Genomic DNA, 15,235 nt, shown 5'->3' with positions numbered 1-15,235 from the left:
AGACGCACATTAGGTTATGCGATAAAAATCGATTATTTAAAATTTGGTAGGATCCTCATTTTAATGTAAATTCTCAATGTAATCAGAGGTGTTTCTATTTCTATTGATTCCAATGTTCCTTTTAACCAGGAAGATATTATAGCTGATACTAATGATAGATTTTTGACTGTTAAAGGAACAATTTACAACAGCAAAATGGTTTTGGTTAATATACATGGACCAAATGTTGATGATCCCTCATTTTTTAAAGCTGTTTTTGCTCTATTACCTGATCGAATTGAATATATGATATTAATGGGTGGTTATTTTAAATCATGTTTAAATTCTTTAATGGATAAGTCATCATCCAACCATCAACCCCTAATCGTACTGCATCACGTATTAATTCCTTTTTAATTGATTATGGCCTAATTAAAATTTGGAGTCATGTATATCGTAGTCATGGAGGATAATCCTTTTTCTCACATGTTTATAATAAATATTCGAGAATCGACTATTTCATAGTTGACACTCGACTTCCATTTAATGTTCAGAAATGTGAATATGATACAATTGTTACCTCTGATCATGCTCCTTTAATCCTAATATTTGAACTGAAAGATGTTCCTTCTACAAGGTCACTTTGGCGTTTTTAGGACCATTTGCTGCAAAGTTCAGAATTTGTTGAGTTTATTGAAACTCAGATAAAAGAGTTTATTCCTCTTTAATAACACAGGAAACGTCTCAAATTTAGTGATTTGGGAGGCATTAAAAGCTTATTTACGTGGTCAGATTATTTCCTATGCAGCTAAGCTGTAGAAGCTGAAGAATGGAATTAGATCAAATTTCTAAACGAAGTAAAGGTTTAGATAATATCAAATCAAACACTCCAAATATTGATTTGATTAACAGATGAGTGGAATTACAATCACAATATAACTTACTATTAACTTATCCTATTGAAGGATATTTGCTTAAATTAAAAAGTCAGTTCTATATTTTTGTGAATAAAAGTAATAAGCTCTTAGCTTTTCAATTAAGGGCAGCTAGAGCTAAAGGACAAATTTTAAAGATTCGTGAAGATAATGGGGATATAGTTAGTAACCGTGAAGGCATTAATAATATTTTTCAATACATTTATTCTGATCTTTGAAAATCTCAATTTCCTGCTGATTCCTCCAAAATGAAGGCTTTTTTTTACATAAAATTAAACTTCCTAAAATTACTGTTGAAGGTCAACAGATGCTTCATGCTCCAATTACTGAGCATGAAATTCAGAAAACTATGTTGTCAATGCAATCAGGTAAAGTTCCTGGACTTGATGGTTATTTGTTAGGATTTAACAAAAACAAATTGAAAAATTACTTTCTCCATATCTTTTGGAAATATTTTATGAATCTTTTGAGGAGGATAATTACCTTCTTTTTATGAAGCTTCTGTTTCTTTAATCCTTAAGAAAGATAAAGATCCTACTGAATGTTCATCATATAGACCTATTTCCTTATTAAATGTGTATGCAAAAAAATCTATCCAAGATAATGGTTAACCGTTCGGAAATTTTAGGCTAAAATCATCTCTATGGATCAAACAGGCCTTACTAAAGGCCGTTACATTTTCTCTAATGTTCAGAGATTGATGAACATATATATTCATCACTATCTAAGATACCCCAATGTGAAATTTCTCTTGACACATAAAAGGCATTTCATAGAGTTGAGTGGGCATATCTTTTTTCAGGTATTAGAAAAAAATTGTTTTTGGTCATTATTTCAATAGGTGGAATCAAATGATCTATAAGAATCCTACTACTACTGTTACAACTAATGACCTCAGGTCCTATGTTTTCACTTTAATGAGGTACTAGACAGGGGTGTCCATTAAGCCCTTTATTATTTAATATTGTACTGGAGCCGATGGCCATAACAATCCGTGAAGCGAAAAATATTCATGGTATCTCTATAAATGGGACCCTACATAATATTTCTCTTTACGCAACTGATCTTTTGGTTTATATGTCGAACCATGAGGAATCATTTCCTAATCTTTTTGAAATAATAAATGAATTTGGAAAATTTTCAGGAAATAACATTAACTAAAATAAAAGTGAATTGTTTCCATTAAATGCTCCTGTGTTTATATATAACGATATTCCATTTAGAATTTTTAATTCTTTAAAATATTTAGGTATTATATTTACTAAAAGATATGAAGATCTCTATAAAGGTAATATAGTTCCTTTAATTGACACAATGAAACAATTATTTTCAATGGAATGCACTTACTCTTTCATTAATAGGCCGTATCCATACCGTGAAAATGATGATTTCACCTAGATTTTTATATATATTTTCAAAATAAACCTAAATTTTAACTAATTTTTTGATCAAATTGACTCTGCTATTTCGTCCTATATTTGAAACAATAAAAGACCAAGCATTAATAAGTATCATATACAAAAATCTAACAAAGATGGTCGTCTTCCACTACCTAATTTAAGATTGTATTATTGGGCTGTTAATAATCGACCATTATGTTTTTGGTTATATTGGCTCGATAAGAGTCAAAAACCATCTTAGATTGATTTGAAATTAAAAGCTATCAAACAATTTCATTTAACATCATTATTTGGAGCTCTATTACCCTTACAACTCTCTAAATTTCCAAATTTAAATTTCTACCCCGTTAGTAAACAGTCCTTACGGATTTGGTTTCAGTTTCCAAATTTTTAAAAAAGTTAAGCAATTTAATTTGTCTAGCTCTTTATATCGAATTTTTAAAATTTAAACCTTCAATAAAGATCCCATTTTTTTTTCTTATGGAGAAATAAGGGGATTTTTTTGCTATTTATTTTGTGATGGTCGATTAATGACTTTTGCAGAGTTAATTAGCAAATATTCTCGCTCATACACACTTCCTGTAATATGTTTTGGTTCGACATTTAAAAAAAAATGTCTGGGTTTCCATATATGCAAGCATCTGATCTGTTGGATACTATTTTGAATATGAATCTTTTAGTAAGAAGTTCCATTGGAAGAATTTATACTTTAGTTTTACTACTAAAGATAACCTCTCACTAAAGATTAAACAAGATTGGGAGAGAGAACTTAATATGGCCTTTGTTAATAAAGATTGGTTGCAAGTTCAGAAAATACTCAATTCTTCTTCGATCTGTGTTTAATTCAATTTAAAATTGTAGCCATTATTATTTAACAAAGGAGCGACTATCCAAAATATTTCCCAACATAGACTATTACTGCGATACGTGTAACAACGAAGTAGCCAGTTTGTCACATACGTTCTGGTCATGTTCTTCATTAAAATCTTTTTGGAAATCTTGTTTTTTCATACAATTACTAAAGTTCTGAACATTAACTTAAAACCGAATATATTGGCTGTTCTATTTTGAATAGTTCCGCATAATATTAATGGTATTTCATCTTCAGGCCAACATGTAATTGCATTTGTTGCATTGTTGGCAAGAAGGGCTATTTTATTAAAAAGGAAAGATACCTCTGTTCCTACGTTAATTCAATGGTTTTCTCAAGTAATGTTACGTCTTAGTTTCGAAAAAAAGGTAGAACTTTTGATCCTCGATTTGATTTATGATAAGCTGGGGCTCTTTAGCCAAATATTATCATTTAATTTGAATTATTTTACATGGTTTCCTTCCAATCGTATTTTATATAAACATGAATTGGCCGTTGATGATTCCTCTTTATATGTAAACACGATGGTAAGACGTATTGCACCGGGAGTTGATTCCTAATGTTTTTTTTTCTTTTTTTTTCTTATTTCTTTTTCCTTCTTTTTGCAGTTAGTGGGGTTTCTTTTATTTGATTAGTTGGGGTTCTCTTTTTTCCTTCAGTTTTCTAGAAATTATATTTTTTCATTATAATATATTATTCTTTTTTTATAAGTTCTTTTCTTCAGTTTTATTAATTGTATAGAAATCAACTTGTTGAAATTTTGTATAATTTTATAGCTGTAGGAGATCATGTTTCATTAAAAAGATCCTAAAAATGAAGAATGTGCATCGCCTATAATTTATCAGGAAGGTCGATGGTTGTGGTCATAAACGTTATATTGGAAGGATATCTGATTGCTTACTTCCCAGCTAGTTTCGTCAACGTCAATTCGGTATTAGGCACAGTGACGACGATCCGCTAAAATGTCGCCAAGGACTGTTCAGGGTGGTTAACGCTTGATTTCACCTTAGATCGTTTTAAAGCTATCTATTATCGGATCCCAAGGAACAAATACTGTACCACAAGATCGCCGGCAATAAGAGGGCCAGGGTGTGTGGTCCGCTGAATTAGAGACTAAATTTAGGCATGAATTTACAGATATTTCTATATATCCATTAACGTGAGCCGCTGCAATAAACAAATTCAATACGGAATAAAGTTGTTAAGTAATAACTGCCTGAGTTTGTATTTACCCTGCACTTCAGTAGAATATTCTAGTTCTAAATATTGTTTGTCTCTTCACAGTATTAACCAAAATGCTGCCGTGGTTTCTACGCTAGTATAACAGTTACAGTTCAGTTCTTTTTGGAATTCAAAATTCAAATCCGGCGGTCACGATATGTCCGCAGGTTCTATATGTCATCCTCGTGGGCAGCCAATTTTTCCTCCCGTGCATTATCTGGGATGCATCCGGCATATGATGACATCACACCCGGTTCCGGCGCGTCTGGTGGTTAAGTTTCCGGTTTGGAGAAACGGGTTGTCGGGGGCTTAAGCGTGCAGAATCAACAAGAGGAAATCTATTTCTACGCACGGAGAAACATCATAGAAGCAACGCCGTAAGTTCATATGACTGTTGATATGTTGAAGTCAAAATGTTAACACTGATTCTGTTAAATGAAATGACAGTGATGAGGTTTATTTTCTTGTGCTATTGAATACATTGCTGGAAAAAATTGTGTTGAAGTCTGTTAAAAGCTGTTGATGGCGTAGGTAGATTCCGACTGTATGTTTTACTTTAATGAGATTTTAATGTAATATATTTTGTTGTAGTTTTAATTTTACAAGTATTAATGATGCAAATGTGATGCCAAAAAGTAACAGATACTGTGTATATTTTGTATTTTTTATCAACAGTTTTCACCATATAAGTTAATGTGGAAGAGTGAACAGTAAACGGATAATCTTACGGCGACCTTGTCTTCATTGACTCTGGTATAACTTGGTGTACAGTCAGAGTTTCAGCACAATGCACGAGATCACTACAGGAGCACTAGCTATGTGTATTTACATATGTTACTTCCAGTTTCTGATGCATTTCGCGCCATTTCGTCTCCAGTAGATGTACAGAAAGACTGCGTTCCGTCATTTCCACTGTCGCTATATCAAGTTGATATATAGTGCCTTATAATCCACAGCTCTTGTTTCAATTTCAGTTTTAAAAGTCTCTTAATCCATTTCAAAGTATATGTAGCTCCAAAAGAGTTAAGTTTAGTTTGAAGTTTATTGTCATTCAACAGAACATATATGTTGAAGGGAAAACGAATAATGGATGCTAGTAACCAATTATAGGTGCCTATTGTATTATTTGTTTCTATTATCACCGATTAGATTTCTAAATGTAACATTAGAGGCCTCGCCACTTGGCATAGGCTTCCCCAGCTGTCACAATAGTGTTAAACTAATACAGAAACATTCTTTTTCAACAGTAAGTCCAGTGTCAATATCCCCAAAAGTATGAAATTTATTTATGCCAGTCTATGTTTGACTATTTTACTTGGAACATTTACCAATGAACACTGCTTTCATTGGTCCCTGGGGGTGGGGGGATCAATTTAAATCAGTTCTGTGATTACCTTAAGGCTGCCTTCGAACAAAGTCCAACTTTCATCCATATGTATACATATGTAACTATTTCTGAAATGTACTTATTGTACCAGCTAATTTGAGTAGCAAATTCCTAAGACATGCTAATCTTCGAGTGAATACATTCTCATTATGAGGCAGTTAGCAATGAACACAATGTACTGGATTTGCCCATCTGCAAAGATGTTTGACACGTTCTGCTTCAGATATAACCTTTCTATAGGTCATATCTGTCACAGAAATTTTCCCAATGATCAATAAATCTGTATCTCCCCCCCCCCCCCCCCCGCATAGGTTTCTCTGCTTCACATTCATCTCTTTCGTCATCCTTTAATTCTCAATCTATTTTATTGTGATTCGAGTAGATAAACATAGCAATAATAATGATAAATAGAAATCGTGATTACATTAATAATGGATAGTTACAGAAACAGACTCCGAGTAACACATGTAATTTATTTATCCCAATCACTTAGTAACTAAACATGAAAAAGATTCAAAAAAATTTACAAGAGAAAAAAAGTCCCCCTACACTAAAAAATATCAACAGTACTATACAGAAGTTGGGATGCCATGTTTCATCGGTAAAAAATCATTATTTCTGATGAACTCTGCTCCTCTATACACGAAAAAAACCTTATTGAGAAGGATTCGGAGAAGCTCAGCTTACATCATATGTAAATGTTGAATAAATGGCCTCCAAGATTCTTCAAATTTAACCGAAGGGTCGATAGTGCCACCCCTAATTTTTTCTAAGTTTAAACATGTCATAGTTTGGGAAAACCAGTGAAATCGAGTAGGGGGATTAGAATCTTTTCATTGAAATGAAATGGATCATCTGACTATTAATGTCACAAATGCAATCAAACGGCAAGCTGAAAGGAATAATTGACTGGAGTCCATCACTGGTAAATCAAAAATTGTAGAAATAGTATGAGGTTGTAAATCAATCACAGACAGGAATTATATGGCAATATAAACGAGCAAACTTATCCTTGGTCATATGGACCCTATGAACCACCTTAAATTGTTTCAAAACGTATCTAGCACACATTGATGAAGTGTTAACTAGTGGAAATTTCCCCTTATTTCTCTGTAGGTAAAGATACCTGAAGTTCTCTTTCCCATTCATTTTTAATTTTCTCAGATGTACCTGGACGTAATTTCGTAAACAGATCATTAATAATTGCTAATAAACTCTTTTGATAGGGGTATAAACCTAAATTGTTTTCTGTAATTTCAGTTTGATGTAATATCGGAAAACTAAGTAAAATAACATTCAAATAGTTTCTAATCAGTAAATATCTGAAAAAAATGTGATCGAGGCAAATTATATTTATTAGACAACTGTTTCAAAAGAGAGGAGACAGTTATCCATGAATAAGTCACGAAAACATGATATTCCCTTCGTTTTCCATAAAATAAAAGCTTGATCAATTCTGGATGATTGGAAGGAAAAAATAGATATAATAGCACTTGATAGGATAAACTTATTCAATCAAAAAAAAAAAACGAAATTCAAACCATATTCGTATTGTATGTTTAGTTCTTGCATTAGTCATTTGTCTTATCAGTTTAGCAAGCGCAAAGGGAAGCGAGGCCTCTAAAATGGAAGCCAAGGCGTACTTCTGTGTAGACTCGCGCTCGAGGTTCACCAATCGTGGACATAGAATTCCATCCGGATCTTGAGTCCAGAAAGTTAAATATCGAATATTAATTGCCCAATAATAGAAGCTTAAGTTCGGCATTGCCAAATCGTCACCTTTTTTTGGTTTCTGTAAATATTTCTTACTTAACCTAAGATTTTTATTCTGCCATATTTATGAAGACATTACAGAATCAATAGCATGAAAAAAGGATTTCGAAATAAAAATTGGTACCGCCTGAAATAGATACAGAAAATGATCATATTAATAGCATTAAATCTCCCAATCAATGATAAGGACAATGGGGACCATTTCGTAAGCAGTTGTTGAAGATGATCAATTTAGGGCAAAAAGTTAACTTTAAATGGATCCTTATGCTTTTTAGTCATTTTAATACCCAAATAAGTAAAATAAGCATTTACCAGTCTGAATGGTGATTGTCTACAGACTGGAACTTGCATATTTGATGCGAAAAGCTCATTCTTATTAAGATTCAATTTATAACCAGAAAAACTACGAAACTGAGAAAGTAGTGATGTTATTGCAGGGATGGAATGCTCTGGGTTAGACCTTTGAATTAGAGTGAAATTGTTGTCTTGTCCAAAACCTAAATCACGCTGGTTATCCTCCGTCCCCACATGAGTTTCCTGGGCAAAGATTAGCTGAGCATTCAATCTAGGAAAAACTTTAAAAATCCTCTTCCGTTTAACTGATGGTTCAAGTCCTTCGTATTCCATGAGACAAAGTTAATAATATTATCCATTTTATTTGAATATTTATGAAAGGTCAACCTTAATGACTGATATACCTATATGCAGAGATTCATTTCTGTATCACCTGGCAAAACCACGAACCTGATTAAACATTACAGGCATCAATCTTCAGACTAGTATGACTCTCATAAACTCCAGAATAAGTAAAACTAAAAGCTCAAGGGTGTTACACCCGATACTGCAAACATCATAGTCACCACCCAGTATACGGTAGATGCCCGCTACCCTCCTTGTAAGTCATAGGGCCACCCGCCTCATGCTGGAGTGTAATCGCTAATAGGCCTGTCCCCCACTTAATCTTACACACTGACTCTGAGATATGATCAATAACATACGATTTTGAGGAATGTAAGAGCAATATTTTAACCGTTAACTATAGAAGTGCCACTTTCTTTCGTGGTTTAAAGCCATTAAATCTGTTTTTCGGTGTAGTATGGCCGTCCGACGCCTAGAAAGGCTATCATTCGAAACATTCTTACTTTATAACTGACCCTCCTATCGATTAGCATCACAAGGTGCTTATTCATGGCACTGGGGTGCCATACATAAGGCTCCATATATCTACCGGACCACGGGTAGTCTTAATAAACGCATATCAAGTAACTGTCATTCAGCTTCCAACAACTGTCCAGCTCCATAACATCACTTAGCAGACACAGCCATCCCAAAAAACGTCTCCTGCTCACATTTGCCATCGACATTGCAGCTTGTAGCTAGAATCAACATACCACCTACACCTACTCTCCCTCTCTTGTGGGGAAATCACTTTCGGTGTCAGGACATTCCAAATAAATGAGGGGCATGAAGGCAAACGCCAGCCAGTGTCACACTCACTTCACCGGGTCTTTTGTGGCTCAAGTTCCTTAAGGATGCTATCACCCTTTGGATTGAGGATGACTGAAATAGGCGACTGTTTCCCAGTTCCCGAGAAGAGAAGGGAAAACAGAAAAGCCTTATAATTTCTTCCCAAAAGTTTTTCTTTCTCGTCAAATGAATCGTTGTTACTGGCATTCCTTCAGTGATATAACAAGTAGTCTTCATACAAATTCAGCAATCAGACTCGTAGATCCAGTGTGCACATTCAAATGCCATCCAAATGAATGTACAATAGGATTGCCACCATAACTTAGCATCTAACACTTTGCCATTCCGCAATACAAGGAAATACAAACTTACTTCCTCCTGATCAGTCACTAAGCAACTAGAAAACACAAAATAAATAGAACCACAAGAATTACTCCTCAAATACTCAATTTCCATTGAAATGTGAGCATCTCATATCCATGTTGAAGTTTCTCAAATGTTTGCCCAATTTCAAATCAATTCTCAAAATGCCATAATGAAAATGACTCATCCCGAAAAGCAATGAGAAAAAGAAAATAAAAAGGGAAACACCAGGATGAAAATTATAGACTAAGACACAATAAACATGTAGCACATTATAACACAAAACACAAATCACAAAGCCTAAACTGTTCTCTTCTTCCTTAAAACTTCCTATGGAACTGCAAAAAACGTAAAACAGTTACTTTCTCACAAAGCAGCAACAATAATCAGAGAACAGTCTGATAAGTGAAACAAAAAAAACTGGGCTGGACAGGATACACACACAGATTTCACACACGCACGCACGCACGCGCGCGCGCGCACACAGACACTCCCTGTCTGCGCATATCTCTTCCATCCCTGGCTACCGGCTCCCTCTTCCGCAATACTGCAAAACCTTATGATAATTAAATCGTTGTCATTATAAGATGACCAGCTGCTAGTGTTATAACAGACAACTGCCCCCTTTATTGGAAAAATCTCCGAAGTAATCATGCGTCAACTATTAAAAATATTGACGGTTATACGTTACTTAAAAGTTGCTCTGGTGATCTTGTCCTGGGGCAAAACCGGGTTTTCCAGGGCATCACCTATTACCTGCTACCATTGTTGCAGCAGATATTACATTTGTTACCACTGACGTGAAACTGCATTGTATCAGGGGCATATTATTTCCGGAGTATTACCTGTCGCTTATGTGACATGTCTGATGAAGACTCCTCTAGTTTTTGCTTCCAGATATTTATCTGTCTATTTCAGCGTCACGTTCACATTTGATCGTTTTATTCGCATTTATTGTCAAGACCTAAACTGAAAATAGCTTACCAAAGAGAAACTCCTCTCATTGTTGCATGATGATTGGCGTCATTTGTTTAAACCATATCCCCTTGTACCTCTTTATTGATTTTCATTGTATAGTGAATAATTTGCTTTTTTTGCAAACTGATATCAAGCTTTCAGTCATATTCATCATGGCCAGTATTCACGATAATGAATCACGTCACAACCGCTTTGCTGCAATTTATTCTTGCACCCTTCCTGTCCTTTGTCAGTTTCAACTATATCATTGCTGCGTTCAAGGTCTGAAAATCGTTGTCAGGTAATGCATTTACCGGAGAATGCCATTACGCTCATATGAACAGTCACAAAATGTATTATTTTGCGCTTCCGCATATCTTAATACCTTGCCGTGTTATCTTCACACAGTCAATCCCCTATACAGTGTGTTATTTGAACGTTTGCATTATAGATCCTACACTTACTCCGGATATAATTACTCGGTTTATTGAGCGCACAGGATAGATGTTCGGGTGACTCAGTTGCTGCACGATTGCTATCATTTATGTAGCGACTCAGAGAGAATTCAGGTACGAATTGAAGACAATTTTGAGATACGCATCTCATTCCGTGGTCCTCTACTACCACCATAAATGTGTGAGAGATAATTCGACTTTGGACTTGAGCATAAATAATAACAGGAGCCGTAACTTGTAAAAATAATGCTATGTGGATGGGTATGGCCTCCGTCGGTCGTGGACGAACATGGGTACTGCGCCTTTGCTAGTCACTGGTTTGTTGAGGAGTGTCGACTGTAGCTATTGAGGCCGATCCTAGAACGACATGCTCAGCCACAGTTGCTTCATGTGTAGGGCATCGGGGAATTGATGTTCGTTGTCCACTGTCCTCGCCGTTTAGCTCTCCACTTCTGAAACGGACACAGGATCACTCCTTCGCCTTGCTTTAGGTGTTGCTGAAGAATACTTAGCCATTTGTTGTGGTCATCTGCTGTACCCTCCCCGCACTCTGTGTTGATTTTAAGGCTTTTTAAGGCACTTGCAGAGGTCCTTAAGAGAAGCTGGTTTCTACCAACTTTCCTCTTGCATGTTGCTAGTTCTCACTAGAGGATATCCTTTGGTCTACCATCTACCAGTCTACCATCCTTCATATGACGGAAATGGTCCAGCCAGCGCAGTCTGCGTTGTTTTAGAAACGTGAACATCGTGGAAAGTCCAGAGGGGGAGGGGACCTCAGAGCTTGTGATTTGTCTCTCCTGGTGATGCCGAGAATGCGGTGAAGGCTGCGCGGGGATAACTATTGAGTTTTCTCTCCTACTTGGAGTAAATTATCCAACTCTCGCTACCATATATGAGGGTGCTGATAACACATGCACTGTACACAGCAGTCCTGGTCTTTCTAGCAAGTTTCGGATTCTCCCAGACCCATGCGGAGATTCGAGCAAGGATCGATGCTGCCTTGCCGATACACCTATTCATTTCAGCATCGAGGGAGAGAGTCTTGCTAAAGGTCGACCCCAAGTATGTGAACTCGTGTTTGTTGATGGTAATGACTGGTGTCTTCACTACGTTCTGAGCAAACCCATTTGTTTTCTTTAGGCTGATGGTAAGCCCGAAGTCTTTGCATGCCTTAGAGAAGCGGTCCGTGAGAGTTTGTAGTTGTTGTTTGGTGTGCGAGGTTATAGCAGCGTCATCGAACATCGAGCATCGTCAAAGAGCTTGTAACGTATTAAGATCTTTCGCACCTTTGTTCTTGCTTTCAGGCAAGCAGGGTTGAACAGCCGCCTATCAGACCTGGTGTGAATGTAGACGCCATCTGTCGACGACCCAAACGCGTGCTTCAATAGCAGAGAGAAGAAGAAGCCTAATAATGATGGGGCCAACACACATCCTTGTTTGACTCCACTACGAACAACGAAGGGTTCTGATAAGCTGCCATCGTGCCGAACACTAGCGCTCCTATCGTCATTGAATGACTTGATGATATGAAGTTTCGGAGGACAGCCGATCTTGAGGAGACTCTGAAAAAAAAACATACCTGCTGACAAGTTCGAAAGCCTTGGTCAAATCGATTAAAAAGACATGGAGGAGTTTCTGTTGTTCCCTGCACTTTTCTTGGAGTTCTTTTTCTTGGAGTGAAAATCATGTCGACGGTTGACCTCCTTGCGCAAATATCACATTGGAAGTCAGGGCTTCCCGTTCTGCTAGAGATTGTATACGTGCCAGAGTTACACGAGCAAAGACTTTGCCGACTACACTCAGGAGGGATACCCTGTAGTTGTTGCAGTCGCTCCTATCATGCTTGTTCTTGTACAAAGTGTCGGTATTGGAGTCACGCATATCGTGTAGTACTGCTCCATCCTTCCAGCACTGACGGTGGACCTAGTGTGAAGGTAGGAGGAATGAGCTCTTGAAGTGTTTGATCAAGTTTAGAAGAATCCCATCCTTGGCCGGAGCTTTCCCTGGGGCCACACTGTCAATTGCCTTCCTGGGGTACTCAATGGTTGGTTCGGAGTCGAGTTCATCCATGACTGTTAGACAATCGATGGCATCAATGGCTGAGCTGACAACATTTTCCCTCGAGTAGAGCTCAGAGTAGTGTTCCACCCAGCTTTCGTTCGGTTTGAATTTATCGGTGATTATTTCACCGCTGGATGACTTCAGGGATGCAGTCTTGCTCTGCGAAGGGCCAAGGGCCTTCTTGATAACATCATACATCGATCTGATGTTGCCTGACACAACTGCTGTCTGAATGTCCTCTCTCAGCTGGAGCCAAAACTCACTTGCGCACTGCCTTGCAGTCTGTTGCACTTTGCTTCTCGCATCTCTGAAGTTTTTGGTCGAATGGTGAGCATTTGTACTCTGTGAGAGCTGCACGCTTGGAATCGATAACAGGAGTCATGATTTTGTAATTTGTCTCAACCCTGTCACTGCTCTTTGTGGTCTTTCTTCCAATGATAGAGGGTGCTGATTCGTGAATGGTATCGCGAAGGTATGACCATTGTCCTGTTGCAGTAACTCCTTGTGAGGAGGTCGTCATAGTACCCTGTACTGACTTGGCAAACTGGTCAACCTTTTCTGACAGTTTCATATCTTTATGTTGATAAAAGTAGTGCTATGTAGTGTTTCTTTTCCTCTAGAGACTCATCCAGCATCTTCATAATCATTATTCCCTGTTGATCTAGAGTATGCAGATAGCACCGTAAATATTTGCAACACACAGGGTGAATATTCGCACCAAATGACATATCAAATATGTTCTAGACCATGGTCGTACCGGTAATATAGGACAAGTGTAAAAATATACTCGAATATATGCCGAACTTCCATGCATCATTTGCAGTTTGCTCCTCTTTCATGATACAGAAACATGATAAACCATTATCATTTTATTTCTGCGTCTACCAAGTCCTTGATTTAGATCTCCAAGAAGGTATTTCAGATTATTACCCAAAGTTGTATTTCTGAATTTTGCCAGGGCCAAACATGAAACTCAACCTTCTTGCTCCAAATGTTCGTTGATGTTGTTTAGAACCATAGAACATTACAGCACAGTACAGGCCCTATAGCCCTCCATGTTGTGCCGACCCGTATAGTCCTTAAAAATACTAAATCCACACTACTCCATAGCCCTTCATTTTTCTTTCTCCATGTGCTTGTCCAAGAGGTTTTTAAATACCCCTAATGTTTTAAACTCAACCACCATCCCTGGCAAGTCATACCAGGCACTCGCAACCCTCTGTATAAAAAGCTTAACCCTGATGTCTCCTCTAAACTTCCCTTCCTTAATTTTGTATCTATGTCCTTTGGTGTTTTCTATTGGTGCCCTGGGAAACAGGTACTGACTATCTACCCTATCTATGCCTCTCATAATCTTGTAGCTCTCTATCAAATCCCCTCACATTCTTCTACGCTCCAAAGAGACAAGTCCCAGCTCTGCCAACTTAGCTTCATAGGACTTGTTCTCCAATCCAGGCAACATCCTGGTAAATCTCCTCTGAACCCTCTCCATAGCTTCCACATCCTTCCTATAATGAGGTGACCAGAATTGAACACAATAATCTAAGTGCGGTCTCACCAGAGATTTGTAGAGTTGCAACATGACCTCTCTACTCTTGAACTCAATCCACCTGTTAATGAAGCCTAGCGACCCATAGGCCTTCTTAACTACCCTATCAAGCTGCGCAGCGACCTTGAGGGATGTCTGCATTTGATATCCAAGGTCCCTTTGTTCATCCGCTCTCTTAAGTAATTGACCATTAATCCTGTACTCAGTCTTCTGGTTTGTCCTTCCAAAATGCATCAACTCACACTTATCCGGATTGAACTCCATCTGCCATTTTTCTGCCCAACTCTGCAGCCTGTCTTTATCATCTTGTAACCTTGGACAACCTACAGCTCCATCCATAATTCCTCCAATCTTCGTGTCATCCGCAAACTTACTCACCCATCCTTCCGCCTGTACATCTAGGACATTTGTAACAATCGCAGATAGCAGGTCTCTGCGGCACTCCTTTCGTCACCGACCTCCAGGCAAAATACGTTCCTTCCACAACAACCCTCGGATTCTTCCTTTACGCCATTTTTTAATCCATACAGCCAAGGTTCCACTTATCCCGTGCCTCATAACTTTCTAGATGAGTATATCGTGAGGGACCTTATCAAGGTCCTTTGTTTGTTACCATTTAAACTATAAAGAAATTCCTTGCCCGTTTAGGAGCCCCGTGATCTATGGTCGTAAACTGTATTGCAGTCCCAAACGTTGGGAAAATTACCTTCCATTATTTTATCTCCACTCGGGAAAAATATATATGTTTTGAACATTTTCTGACTAGATAGAAAACGCTAGTAGTTCCAAACACCTTCCCAGCTGCCACTGGTTCCCT

Source organism: Hypanus sabinus, chromosome 1, assembly GCF_030144855.1.
Source record: "Hypanus sabinus isolate sHypSab1 chromosome 1, sHypSab1.hap1, whole genome shotgun sequence".
Taxonomy (NCBI): Eukaryota; Metazoa; Chordata; class Chondrichthyes; order Myliobatiformes; family Dasyatidae; genus Hypanus; species Hypanus sabinus.
Note: the sequence above shows the minus strand (reverse complement) of the source record.